Source organism: Crotalus tigris, unplaced genomic scaffold (genome assembly GCF_016545835.1).
Source record: "Crotalus tigris isolate CLP2741 ecotype Arizona unplaced genomic scaffold, ASM1654583v1 scf7180000024427.8105951120:4207309, whole genome shotgun sequence".
Taxonomy (NCBI): domain Eukaryota; kingdom Metazoa; phylum Chordata; class Lepidosauria; order Squamata; family Viperidae; genus Crotalus; species Crotalus tigris.
Window position 1 is genome coordinate 3,530,233 of NW_024100595.1, and position 14,523 is coordinate 3,544,755.

The window sequence follows — 14,523 nt, forward strand, 5'->3', positions numbered from 1 at the left end:
TAGAAGTCACAATCACCTGACATCACGCTTAGTGACCTGCAGTGATTTGCTTTATAACTGCAGTAAAACTAAGGTAAATCTCTCGTGACATCTCCCTTCACGGTTGCACCTCTTAGTGATGGAATTGTTGCTCCCAATTGCAGTCAGTAAGTGAGGACTAATCTATGACACAACCGCTTGATGGGATACGGGATCCGCACTAACGGAGAACCAGTTGTACAGACCATAAAACAGCTTTCTCTCACCCTCATAATTGCAGTCGTGATTCTCTTTTGTCTTTTTCTTCCCCTTGCCTGCCTTAATAGATTTGCCAAGACTCCTGATGAATAGCAGCAAATGATACTTATCTGTAGAATAGCTTGGTTCTCTTTGGGGTATTTCTGGAGATTAGCACATTCAAATCACCTCAGGTGGGGACTGCAGCCAAGAAATTAAAAGACGCTTGCTCCTGGGGAGGAAAGCTATGGCAAATCTAGACAGAATACTAAAAAGCAGAGACATCCCCCTGCCAACAAAAGTGTGTATAGTCCAGGCCATGGTTTTCCCAGTTGCAATGTATGGATGTGAAAGTTGGACCATAAGAAAGGCTGAGCGCCAAAGAATTGAGGCCTTTGAACTATGGTGCTGGAGAAGACTCCTGCAAGTCCCTTGGACTGCAAGGCGTTCAAACCGGTCAGTCCTTGAAGAGATCAACCCCGACTGCTCTTTAGAAGGCCAGATCCTGAAGTTGGAACTCAAATACTTTGGCCACCTAATGAGAAGGAAGGATTCACTGGAGAAGGGCCTAATGCTGGGAAAGATTGAGGGCAATAGAAGAAAGGGACAACAGAGAATGAGATGGCACTGAAGTAGTAGGTGTGAACTTAAATGGACTCCAGAAAATGGTAGAGGACAGGAAGACCTGGAGGAACGTTGTCCATGGGGTCGTGATGGGTCGGACACGACTTCGCAATTAACAACAACAAGCACATTCAAATTCAGAATAGAGCTGGAAGGGACCTTGGAGGTCTTCTAGTCCAACCCCCTGTTCAAGCAGGAGACCTTATTCCATTTCAAACAAGTGGCTGTCCATTCTCTTCTTTAAAAAGTCCAGTGACGAAGCACCCACAACTTCTGAAGGCAAGCTGAACTGGTTAATTGTTCTCACTATTAGCAAGTTCCTCCTTAATTCCTAGTGGCTTCTCTCCTTGATTAATTTCCATCCACTGTTTCTTGCCTTGCCTTCTGGTGCCTTGGAGAATAGGTTGATCCCCTTCTTCTTTGTGGCAGCCCCTCAAATACTGGAACACTACTATCATATCATCCCTAGTCTTTCTCTTCTCCAGACTAGCCATACCCAAATCCTGTAGCCGTTTTTCATATGTTTTAGTCTCCAAGCCTTTAATCATCTTAGTTGCTCTTCTCTGCACTTTCTCTAAAGTCTCAACATCTTTTTTGTAATATGGTGACCAAAACTGGATATAGTAATCCAGGTGTGATCTTACTAAGGGTTTATAAAGTGGTACTAATACTTCACGTGATTTTGATTCCATGCCTCTGTTTGTACAACCAATGATTGTATCAGCTTTTTGAGCTGCTGCTGCACACTGCTGGCTCATGTTTAAGTGATCATCCAGGCCAAGATCTCTCTCTGCATGGGATTCCATAGCTTTGTAGTAGGACTGAAAAAATGCAGATAATCTTTGCCGCTCAGCATCTTATCTTCTGTGATCAAGCTGAGGATAAAACCAAAATAAGGGAGGTGCATTTTACTGTTGAAGCTTTCATTTGAAAGAGGAGATGCAGTAATATTTGGGTTTATGATGTGTGTATTCAACTACAGTCTCCAATCTGAAATGGTATAGGTTCTCCTGCTTGAGCAGGGTGCTGGACTAGATCTCCAAGGTCCCTTCCAGCTCTATTCTATTCTATTCTATTCTATTCTATTCTATTCTATTCTATTCTATTCTATTCTAGTCTATTCTATTCTAGTCTAGTCTAGTCTAGTCTAGTCTAGTCTAGACTAGTCTAGTCTAGTCTAGTCCAGTCCAGTCCAGTCCAGTCTATGTATTCTCTCTTATCTTCTCTTCTCGCCTAGTCTAGTCTAATCTAGTCTAATTCTAGTCGTCTCGTCTAGTCCAGTTCACATTATCTCTTCTCTTCTCTTCTTTTCTCTTCTCCTCTCCTCTCCTCTCCTCTCCTCTCCTCTCCTCTCTTCTCTTCTCTTCTCTTCTCTTCTCTTCTCTTCTCTTCTCTTCTCTACTCTACTCTACTCTACTCTAGTCCATATTCTCTATTCTATTCTATTCTATTCTATTCTATTCTATTCTATTCTATTCTATTCTATTCTATTCTATTCTATTCTATACCATTCGATTCCATTCCATTCCATTCCATTCTTCACAAGCAGTCTTCATCCCAAGCTATTTTAAACCTAAATCAGGCAGTTGTTCCTTCTGGGCTGTTTCAGCAAGGATTAGGATGGTATTTCTTCTCCTATTTTAGATCCATATCTTCTTGCTTCATTCCTCTCTCTCCTTTAGGCCAGAAATGTCACGTCTCATTATTGGCAGAGTACTGTTTACCTGGGGGGCATTTTCCTTGCCTACGCTATCCTTGCACGTGTGCTCATGTACATACACAGAGGGGGGGGGGGGAGAGAGAGAGAGAGAGAGAGAGAGAGAGAGAGAGAGAGAGAGAGAGAGAGAGAGAGAGAGAGAGAGATATGCAGGTGCAAATAAATAAAGTCTGTAAAATATAGTTCATGTAGCAAACATTTGAAGCACAGATACCAGTGAGGAACAATGAGGTAGTCGTGAATAGACGTGTAACAGCTAATCCTGGCAAAGTCATGAAATACATGCCAGTTCATAATTTTTCTATTTCCTTTTTGTCATCCTTTGATCTCTCTAGGTTTCTTCTCTCTCTTTTCTCCCCCCGACCCCCCAGACTTATAATCCTTGCCTCATTGCAGCTGTCCTTAGCAAAGCAGGGAGGCATTTCCTTTGCAAATTTTGAGTCACTTTCATATTCTGTGAGGTTACCAAACATCTAATGCCTGATACCTTTATATCCAGAATGCAGAAAATGTCACAAATTCCCCCCAAAGTGCTTTTTCAAAAGGCGAGCTGGGACTGGGCACTAACTAACAAAATGAAATTCAATGGTGAAAAAAGCAAGGTTCTACATTTAGGCAAGAAAAACCAAATGTACAAGTACAGCATAGGTGGCACCATGCTCAATAGCAGTAACTGTGAGAGGGACCTCGGAGTCCTAGTAGACAATCACCTAAATATGAGCCAGCAGTGTGCTGCAGCTGCCAAAAAGGCCAACACAGTGCTAGGCTGCATTAACAGAGGATAGAATCAAGATCACGTGAAGTATTAATACCACTCTTCAATGCCTTGGTAAGACCACACTTGGAATACTGCATCCAGTTTTGGTCACCACGATGTAAAAAAGATGTTGAGACTCTAGAAAGAGTACAGAGAAGAGCAAAAAAGATGATTAGGGGACTGGAGGCTAAAACATATAAGGAACGGTTGCGAGAATTGGGTATGTCTAGTTGAACGAAGAGAAGGACAAGGGGGGACATGATAGCAGTATTCCAATATCTCAGGGGCTGCCATAAAGAAGAGGGAATTAAGCTATTTTCCAAAGCACCTGAAGGCAGGACAAGAAGCAACGGGTGGAAACTAATCAAGGAGAGAAGCAACCTAGAACTAAGGAGAAACTTCCTGACAGTGAGAACAATTAATCAGTGGAACAGCCTGCCTCCAGCAGCAGTAAATGCTCCAACACTGGAAGTTTTTAAGAAGAGACTGGACAGCCATTTGTCCGAAATGGTGTAGGGTTTCCTGCCTGAGCAGGGGGTTGGACTAGATGACCTCCAAGGTCCCTTCCAACTTTACTACTACTACTACTACTACTACTACTACTACTACTACTACTACTATTATTATTATTAACTTGCTATGGAACAAGAGTTACACTAATATCTAAGAAATAGCGGAATAGAATCATTAAAGAAAGGATGCCAACGGAGGAACAAAATGACTGTGAATGACAAAAGTTCAAATAATGTTTTAATTGTTTTAAATAATTAAACTGAATAGTTGAATTGTCCTGTGGCAAGTTGGCCATAGTGAAGTGACCCGTGGTAAGTTGGCTGCAGTGAGTTAGCTGCAGCAAGTTGTCCTATTCCATTCAGACAGCCTTTAAAAATCTGGTGGTGGCCCAAGGTTGGGGGGCGGCTAAGTAGTTTGGATGAGTCTCCTTTTGGGGTATAGAGACGGTATGTTCTAGCTTTTGATTGTCTGCTTGCATAGGACATTTATGTTTTATACTTTGTTTTGTGTTGTTTTGTGGGCTCATAGATTGTGAAGTTGCCTATGTCATTTGGAATAAGGACAACCTAGTAAGGTGAGAACTAAATCCAGGACATAGTATATGGTTCCAGGACACTGTATTCCTGAGTTTATGAAGCTATTCCTTAGATTGAGATCCAAGAACATCTTGAGGCATTAAGACAGTGTTTCTCAAACTTGACAATTTTAAGGCATGTGGACTCAATTTCCAGAATTCCACAGCCAGCATTGCTGGCTGTGGAATTCTGGGAGTTGAAGTCCACATGCCTTAAAATTGTCAAGGTTGAGAAACACTGCATTAAAGAGATTCCACGCGCATTGGAAATTGGTGCAAACAATTCTGGTTCTCTGACTAGAGCAGTGGTTCTCAACCTGTGAGTCGGGACCCCATTTGGGGTCGAACAACCATTTCACGGGAGTTGCCAAACAACGCAGTCCGCCATTTTTTCCCCCTTTTCCTTAGCTGTGCTACTCCCTTTTATTCTATTGGCTTTTGAAAGCCAATAGAATAGACTCTCTTGAATAGAGTCTAATTCTATTGGCTTTCCAAAGCCAATAGGAATTGTCAAGGCTGTCTCTGCCCTGCTGAGCCCGCCAAAAGCCCCATTCTGCAAACGGTGCTGCACCAGTTGAGTAGTCCTCGACTTACGACCGGTTGAGTAGTCCTCGACTTACGACCGGTTGGGGGTCGCGGCATTAAAAAGGTTGAGAACCACTGGACTAGAGTCTCCAGATGTTATTTACCATTAAATCTAGATCATGTAGAAACAGGTTTCTTTCTCTTCTCATTTATAGAATATAAAGATATTGTTTAGAAAATGGATTGCAGGCACTTACCTTAATATCAGGAAGATGAATCACACACAATTATCTTCTTTGTGAAGAAGAATGTAAAGAATGTAAATGGAGGTTTCAAAATAAAATCTTTCAGATTCATCAAAACAAAAATGTTGGGGCAAGATATCGTGGCAATTCCATGCCAGTCAGAGGTGTTTCTCCCCAAGTAGCTAAGTCACAGGAAAGATATGTTTTCCTCCAAGTGGTTTAAATTAATACCTTTACAAAAATCAGATTTATGTAATAAAAGATGCAGAGCTAACCAGGAGGAAAGAATATAGTTAATGGCTGTAGCTTTGCTTTAAACTTACTATAAAGATTCCAGGGAAGACCTTAAATGATTTTGATAGTTAACGGAAAATAAAACTAACCACAAAGGTATTTCTAACTTAGCCTGGTTCTTTTAGGAGAGTATAGAATACAAGAAGTAACCTGTGGAAGATCATTAAAGGAAAATCTAACCTAGGAGAAATTTCCTGACAGCGAGAACAATTAACCAGTGAACAGCTTCCCTGACTCATGTTTATGACGGTCGCATTGTGCTGGGGCCATGTGATCACCTTTTGCGACCTTCTGACAAGCAAGCAAAGTCAATGGGGAAACAATAGTCACTTAATAACCGTGCTACTAACTTAACAACTTCAGGGATTCACTTAACAGCTGTGGGAAGAAAGGTCGCAAAATGGGGCAAAGCTCATTTAACGACTGTCTCGCTTAGCAAGGGAAATTTTGGGCTCCATTGTGGCCGTAAGGCGAGGACTACCTGTATCTACTGGTTGTATTGTCCCTGACCCTCACCTACTTTCTTTGCTAGTACGACGCAGTCATTATGGTCCGTCTACAATAGACAAATGGCAGGCTTCTCTTTGTGAGTCTGCCTCTCCTTCGAGTCTGCCTTGAGCTTTGTCCATCTGGCTGAGAAAATAAGTTTCCCCACAGATAAAAAGTAGATTTTTCTCTGCCTATGTTGCTCTCGCAACCTGGGATGTTAACAGGATAACTATATGCATAACAATTCCTTTTATATTGCACAGTGTTATTACCGGTCCTAACCAGTGATCTGATGTAGGCATAAACCTGCACAGTTTAGGACAGTGATGGTGAACCTTTTAGAGACCAAGCGCCCAAACTGAAACCCAAAATCCACTTATGTATCATCAGGTGCCGGGTGGGCGTGGCCCATTGGGTGGGCGTGGCTGCGGTGGTAACGGCAGTTTGGGTGGCACTAAAAAGTTCAATCTATCAATTCCAACTTTGCAAGATCTTTTTTTTTCCCCGCGAGAAGCTGAAATTGATTGATTGATTGAACCTTTTTTTTCCACACAGCGACGGAGGACTAAAGCGAAAAGGTTTTATAAAACCCAGCTGAAGGCCTAGGACTGGGGCGACGGTGCGTGTGCCCACATAGAGGGCTCTGCGTGCTACCTGTGGCACCCGTGCCATAGGTTCACCACCACGGGTTTAGGATATGCGTGTCTGCACCCTGCATAATTAAAGCAAGGGAGGAAAGGAGATATGAGGATATCTGGGCCCTGTCCTTCCTGAGGATTAAAACACGTCGCTGAGATGAAAGCATGCTGAGGCCAGAAACCATAAGAAAGAAACAACGATAAGATGGGCAAAAAATTTTGGTTATGATATAGAATTAGAAAAATGGCAAATGTTATGGGAGAGAAACTGTAAATTAACAATGTCAACTTCATACAAAGAAAATCTGTACAAAATGTTTTAATATAGATGGCACCTTCCACCAGCAAGATTAGCAAAAATGTTTAAAAATATGTCAGATAGATGTTGGAAATGTAAACATAACATAGGCACGTATTATCATATTTGGTGGACATATGGGAAGGCAAAGGCCTTTTGGAAAAGCATACATATGTGGTTAGAAAAAATATTGGGCGAACAAGTGGATTTTAAACCTGAACTTTTTTTACTAGGCATTATGTCTGAAAAGATTAATGAGCAGAAATTATATTTAATTCTACATATTACCACAGCAGCAAGAATAATTTTTGCACAGTACTGGAAGAATGAAGGATTGCCATCAGAAAAAGAAATAATCACGAAAATATTGGAATGTGCAGAGATGGACATAGTAACTATGAGGCTGAAAGACAAAGAAGATACGGACTATTATAAAATTTGGAATTTATTTTATTCTTGGTTAGAGAAAAGAATGAAGGATTAGGAAGTGAACATGTATTAGTTTAGCAAATACCAGACAATTTGTTGATTGGAAAAATTAACATATGTTGATGGGAAAAAAATTAATAAAAAAGATCGTTTAAAAAAAAGACTTTTGCATGACAGATTAAGATATGATTCTGGGTGAAATTGGCAATGAAGTGAAGGGCACATTTTCTTAGGCACTTGCCTCCCTTCAGTAACTATCAAAGTTAAACAAGAACAAAGGTTGGCTGCTTTTTTTGACCAAAGATCTGTTTATTTAGTTTGGACATAGTGTACAGTGTGACTTGTTATTCTGGCTGTACACCTTGAAATTGGTTCAGTGTGTTGGGCAACTCAGCCATGCAAACTACAGCATGGTGCGAATGTGACCACAGAGCAGATCCCACGTCAAGTAGGATCTACTAGGAGGAAATCTGCCCACTCCCACTCCACCTGTGGATTATGCTCTCAGATGAAAACCATAATTTATTTTCTGGAAGAAGGAGTCTTTACTTCCGGATGTGCTCTCGATCCCATTTTCCCCTTTGCTAAACAGTGAAAATGTTTCATTTCAAAACTCAGCTAAAAATAATATAGAAATACAGATCTTATTGCCTACTTTTATCATCCGAACTCAGTGGTTCTCAACCTTTTTAATGCCGCGACCCCCAACCGGTCGTAAGTCGAGGACTACCGGACCGGTCGTAAGTCGAGGACTACCCGACCGGTTGTAAGTTGAGGACTTTCCCTGCCCGGGAGCACCGCACATGCGTGGTTCCGCACCCTGCACCGGCCGAGTGGCAGAGACAGCGCAGGCCGACCACTGGCTGGGCCACCAACTGGCCCAGGCCAAGGGAGGTAAGGCACTCGCCGGGCCCCATGCGTGCCAGCAACCCTCCCTGCGCCCGCCAGCCTCCCATCTCCCACCCCTGGCCCTCTTTTACTTACATTTTTAGTAGTTGCTCAGCAGGGAGGGGTGGAAACAGCTCGCCTTCGCTGCAGACAACTTGTAGCACCGTTTGCAGAATGGGACTTTTGGTGGGCTCAGCAGGGCAGAGACAGCCTGGACAATTCCTATTGGCTTTTGAAAGCCAATAGAATTAGACCCTATTCAAGAGAGTCTATTCTATTGGCTTTCAAAAGCCAATAGAATAAAAGGGAGTAGCACAGCTAAGGAAAAGGGGGAAAAATGGCGGATTGCGTTGTTTGGCAACCCCCGTGAAATGGTCATTCAACCCCAAATGAGGTCGTGACCCATAGGTTGAGAACCACTGTCCTAACTGGATTTTGGTTATCTTTTCCTACCGTTTTCCCTGCAAAATTTGGGGAAAGTTGGTCTAAATCAGGAGTGTCCAACGTTGGCAACTTTAAGATTTGTAGACTTCAACTCCCAGAATTTCCCAGTCAGCAATATGCTGGCTAGGGAATTCTGGGAGTCGAAGTCCACAGGTCTTAAAGTTGCCAAAGTCAGACACCCTTGATCTAAACTTGGCAACCCAATGGATATTCCATTACTCTTATGGATGGCGTGCATTAAGACAGGGGTCCTCAACCTTGGCAATTTTTAAGACTTGTGGACTTCCACTGCCAGAATTCCTCAGCCAGCAAAGCTGCATTAAAAAATGTTTCGACAGAGCAGAAGGGTTTCGATAGGCTGAGTGGCCTTGAAAGAACGACACAAAGTTGTGGTCCACCTTAAAAATGACCACAGGTACTGTAGTCATTTCTGCACTGCTGTGAGTCAGACAGACTGTAATCCATGAAAATGTGTGTAATAATATAATCGCTTATTATAGGAGGTGCCACACGCACACGGCTGCTTTTGTGGTGACAGATTGGGCAATAAACTTTGTGCTGAACTGTTGGAGGCCAAAGGCATTTTTTCCTCCTTCCCTGCATGAGTTAAGTGGTTGGTGTGGAGGGAACAAGTTAACCCTTGTCCAAAGTCTGCATGACTGTACAGGACCTTGGAATTAGATCTCTGCATTAGTTGAGCTTGAGCAAAGAGAGAGCACGAATGTATTAATCCCGTGCTAAAGACGTACTATTTTCCATAATAAATGCAGTAAATTTAATAAACGTACATTAAACGTTATATTAGTGGTTACTGTAGATATTTCAGCATTACAGCGATTGAGAAAAAAGAGGCAATGAACATGCAGGTAGTCCCTGACTTACAGCCATTTGTTTAGTGAGCATTCAAAGTTACCAACAGCACTGAAAAAAGTGACTTATGGCCATTTTTCATACTAACAACAACAACAACAATAATAATAAAGTTGGAAGGGACCTTGGAGGTCATCTAGTCCAACCCACTGCTCAGGCAGGAAACCCGATACCAGTGGTGGCGAACCTATGGCACGGGTGCCAGAGGCAGCACTCAGAGCCCTCTCTGTGGGCACACGTGCCATTGCCCCAGCCTCGCCTCCCCCCGTGGCCCCCTCCTCACCAGCAGCCCCCCTGGAGGAGAGTCGCCCCTGCGCGTGGCCCATGCAGAGCAGCACAGCCAAGGACACGGCAGCCAGGCAGCAAAGACAAGACTCTGCCCTCACGCCCCATCGTGCACAGTTGATGCTGCAGGGTGCAGGCAGAGGGCATGGCAGGTGGGGTGGGGGATGGGGGTGGAGCAGGGGCAGGGCAGGAGGTGGGGCATGGGGGTGGGGCAGGGGCGGGGCAGGAGGTGGAGCGGGGGCGGGGCCAGTTTTTGGGAACTCGGTCTCTAAAAGATTTGCCATCACTGCCTATACCATTGCTGCATCCCTGTGGTCACGCGATCAAAATTCAGACGCTTGGCAACCGGCATGTATTTATGACGGTTCCAGTGTCCCGGGGTCATGTGATCCACTTCTGCAACCTTCTGACAAGCCAAGTCAATGAGGAAGCCAGATTCACTTAACCATCATGTTCCTAACTCAACAACTGCAGTGATTGACTTAACAAGCGTGGCAAAAAAAACAGAAAAAATAAAATGGGACAAAACCCATTTCGCAACTGCCTTGCTTAGCGGCAGAAATGTTGGGTTCCGTTGTGACCAGGAGGACTATCTGCATTGGAAGTTTTGAGAATGCCATTTAGCACAGTGGTTCTCAACCTTTTTAATGCCGCGACCCCCAACCGGTCGTAAGTCGAGGACTACTCAACTGGTGCAGCACCGTTTGCAGAATGGGACTTTTGGCGGGCTCAGCAGGGCAGAGACAGCCTGGACAATTCCTATTGGCTTTTGAAAGCCAACAGAATTAGACTCTGTTCAAGAGAGTCTATTCTATTGGCTTTCAAAAGCTAAGGAAAAGAGGGAAAAAATGGTGGACTGCGTTGTTTGGCGACCCCCGTGAAATGGTTGTTCGACCCCAAATGATGGCAATCCTTCATTCTTCCAGAACTGTGCAAAAATTATTCTTGCTGCTGTGGTAATATGTAGAATTAAATATAATTTCTGCTCATTAATCTTTTCAGACATAATGCCTAGTAAAAAAAGTTCAGGTTTAAAATCCACTTGTTCGCCCAATATTTTTTCTAACCACATATGTATGCTTTTCCAAAAGGCCTTTGCCTTCCCATATGTCCACCAAATATGATAATACGTGCCTATGTTATGTTTACATTTCCAACATCTATCTGACATATTTTTAAACATTTTTGCTAATCTTGCTGGTGGAAGGTGCCATCTATATTAAAACATTTTGTACAGATTTTCTTTGTATGAAGTTGACATTGTTAATTTACAGTTTCTCTCCCATAACATTTGCCATTTTTCTAATTCTATATCATAACCAAAATTTTTTGCCCATCTTATCGTTGTTTCTTTCTTATGGTTTCTGGCCTCAGCATGCTTTCATCTCAGCGACGTGTTTTAATCCTCAGGAAGGACAGGGCCCAGATATCCTCATATCTCCTTTCCTCCCTTGCTTTAATTATGCAGGGTGCAGACACGCATATCCTAAACCCGTGGTGGTGAACCTATGGCACGGGTGCCACAGGTAGCACGCAGAGCCCTCTATGTGGGCACACGCACCGTCGCCCCAGTCCTAGGCCTTCAGCTGGGTTTTATAAAACCTTTTCGCTTTAGTCCTCCGTCGCTGTGTGGAAAAAAAAGGTTCAATCAATCAATCAATTTCAGCTTCTCGCGGGGAAAAAAAAAGATCTTGCAAAGTTGGAATTGATAGATTGAACTTTTTAGTGCCACCCAAACTGCCGTTACCACCGCAGCCACGCCCACCCAATGGGCCACGCCCACCCGGCACCTGATGATACATAAGTGGATTTTGGGTTTCAGTTTGGGCGCTTGGTCTCTAAAAGGTTCACCATCACTGTCCTAAACTGTGCAGGTTTATGCCTACATCAGATCACTGGTTAGGACCGGTAATAACACTGTGCAATATAAAAGGAATTGTTATGCATATAGTTATCCTGTTAACATCCCAGGTTGCGAGAGCAACATAGGCAGAGAAAAATCTACTTTTTATCTGTGGGGAAACTTATTTTCTCAGCCAGATGGACAAAGCTCAAGGCAGACTCGAAGGAGAGGCAGACTCACAAAGAGAAGCCTGCCATTTGTCTATTGTAGACGGACCATAATGACTGCGTCGTACTAGCAAAGAAAGTAGGTGAAGGTCAGGGACAATACAACCAGTAGATACAGGTAGTCCTCGCCTTACGGCCACAATGGAGCCCAAAATTTCCCTTGCTAAGCGAGACAGTCGTTAAATGAGCTTTGCCCCATTTTGCGACCTTTCTTCCCACAGCTGTTAAGTGAATCCCTGAAGTTGTTAAGTTAGTAGCACGGTTATTAAGTGACTATTGTTTCCCCATTGACTTTGCTTGCTTGTCAGAAGGTCGCAAAAGGTGATCACATGGCCCCAGCACAATGCGACCGTCATAAACATGAGTCAGGGAAGCTGTTCACTGGTTAATTGTTCTCGCTGTCAGGAAATTTCTCCTAGGTTAGATTTTCCTTTAATGATCTTCCACAGGTTACTTCTTGTATTCTATACTCTCCTAAAAGAACCAGGCTAAGTTAGAAATACCTTTGTGGTTAGTTTTATTTTCCGTTAACTATCAAAATCATTTAAGGTCTTCCCTGGAATCTTTATAGTAAGTTTAAAGCAAAGCTACAGCCATTAACTATATTCTTTCCTCCTGGTTAGCTCTGCATCTTTTATTACATAAATCTGATTTTTGTAAAGGTATTAATTTAAACCACTTGGAGGAAAACATATCTTTCCTGTGACTTAGCTACTTGGGGAGAAACACCTCTGACTGGCATGGAATTGCCACGATATCTTGCCCCAACATTTTTGTTTTGATGAATCTGAAAGATTTTATTTTGAAACCTCCATTTACATTCTTTACATTCTTCTTCACAAAGAAGATAATTGTGTGTGATTCATCTTCCTGATATTAAGGTAAGTGCCTGCAATCCATTTTCTAAACAATATCTTTATATTCTATAAATGAGAAGAGAAAGAAACCTGTTTCTACATGATCTAGATTTAATGGTAAATAACATCTGGAGACTCTAGTCCAGTGGTTCTCAACCTTTTTAATGCCGCGACCCCCAACCGGTCGTAAGTCGAGGACTACTCAACCGGTCCTAAGTCGAGGACTACTCAACTGGTGCAGCACCGTTTGCAGAATGGGACTTTTGGCGGGCTCAGCAGGGCAGAGACAGCCTGGACAATTCCTATTGGCTTTTGAAAGCCAATAGAATTAGACTCTATTCAAGAGAGTCTATTCTATTGGCTTTCAAAAGCCAATAGAATAAAAGGGAGTAGCACAGCTAAGGAAAAGGGGGAAAAAATGGCGGACTGCGTTGTTTGGCAACTCCCGTGAAATGGTTGTTCGACCCCAAATGGGGTCCCGACTCACAGGTTGAGAACCACTGCTCTAGTCAGAGAACCAGAATTGTTTGCACCAATTTCCAATGCGCGTGGAATCTCTTTAATGCAGTGTTTCTCAACCTTGACAATTTTAAGGCATGTGGACTTCAACTCCCAGAATTCCACAGCCAGCAATGCTGGCTGTGGAATTCTGGAAATTGAGTCCACATGCCTTAAAATTGTCAAGTTTGAGAAACACTGTCTTAATGCCTCAAGATGTTCTTGGATCTCAATCTAAGGAATAGCTTCATAAACTCAGGAATACAGTGTCCTGGAACCATATACTATGTCCTGGATTTAGTTCTCACCTTACTAGGTTGTCCTTATTCCAAATGACATAGGCAACTTCACAATCTATGAGCCCACAAAACAACACAAAACAAAGTATAAAACATAAATGTCCTATGCAAGCAGACAATCAAAAGCTAGAACATACCGTCTCTATACCCCAAAAGGAGACTCATCCAAACTACTTAGCCGCCCCCCAACCTTGGGCCACCACCAGATTTTTAAAGGCTGTCTGAATGGAATAGGACAACTTGCTGCAGCTAACTCACTGCAGCCAACTTACCACGGGTCACTTCACTATGGCCAACTTGCCACAGGACAATTCAACTATTCAGTTTAATTATTTAAAACAATTAAAACATTATTTGAACTTTTGTCATTCACAGTCATTTTGTTCCTCCGTTGGCATCCTTTCTTTAATGATTCTATTCCGCTATTTCTTAGATATTAGTGTAACTCTTGTTCCATAGCAAGTTAATAATAATAATAGTAGTAGTAGTAGTAGTAGTAGTAGTAGTAGTAGTAGTAGTAAAGTTGGAAGGGACCTTGGAGGTCATCTAGTCCAACCCCCTGCTCAGGCAGGAAACCCTACACCATTTCGGACAAATGGCTGTCCAGTCTCTTCTTAAAAACTTCCAGTGTTGGAGCATTTACTGCTTCTGGAGGCAGGCTGTTCCACTGATTAATTGTTCTCACTGTCAGGAAGTTTCTCCTTAGTTCTAGGTTGCTTCTCTCCTTGATTAGTTTCCACCCGTTGCTTCTTGTCCTGCCTTCAGGTGCTTTGGAAAATAGCTTAATTCCCTCTTCTTTATGGCAGCCCCTGAGATATTGGAATACTGCTATCATGTCCCCCCTTGTCCTTCTCTTCGTTCAACTAGACATACCCAATTCTCGCAACCGTTCCTTATATGTTTTAGCCTCCAGTCCCCTAATCATCTTTTTTGCTCTTCTCTGTACTCTTTCTAGAGTCTCAACATCTTTTTTACATCGTGGTGACCAAAACT

The 14,523-nt window shown here is 42.8% G+C and overlaps 1 protein-coding gene across 2 annotated transcripts in view; it reads right to left on the minus strand.

The window, feature by feature from the left end:
* HSD3B7 (hydroxy-delta-5-steroid dehydrogenase, 3 beta- and steroid delta-isomerase 7) overlaps positions 1-8,357 on the minus strand; it is a 103,980-nt gene extending 95,623 nt beyond the window's left edge. Inside the window, exon 1 of one of the 2 annotated variants that reach the window (XM_039330319.1) lies at positions 8,304-8,357. The gene's annotated coding sequence lies outside the window, so the exon portion shown is untranslated. Of the gene's footprint in view, positions 1-3,044; positions 3,073-8,303 lie in introns of those variants that run through there. The other variant, XM_039330321.1, reaches the window with a different exon arrangement.
* Positions 8,358-14,523: the final 6,166 nt, after the last annotated feature.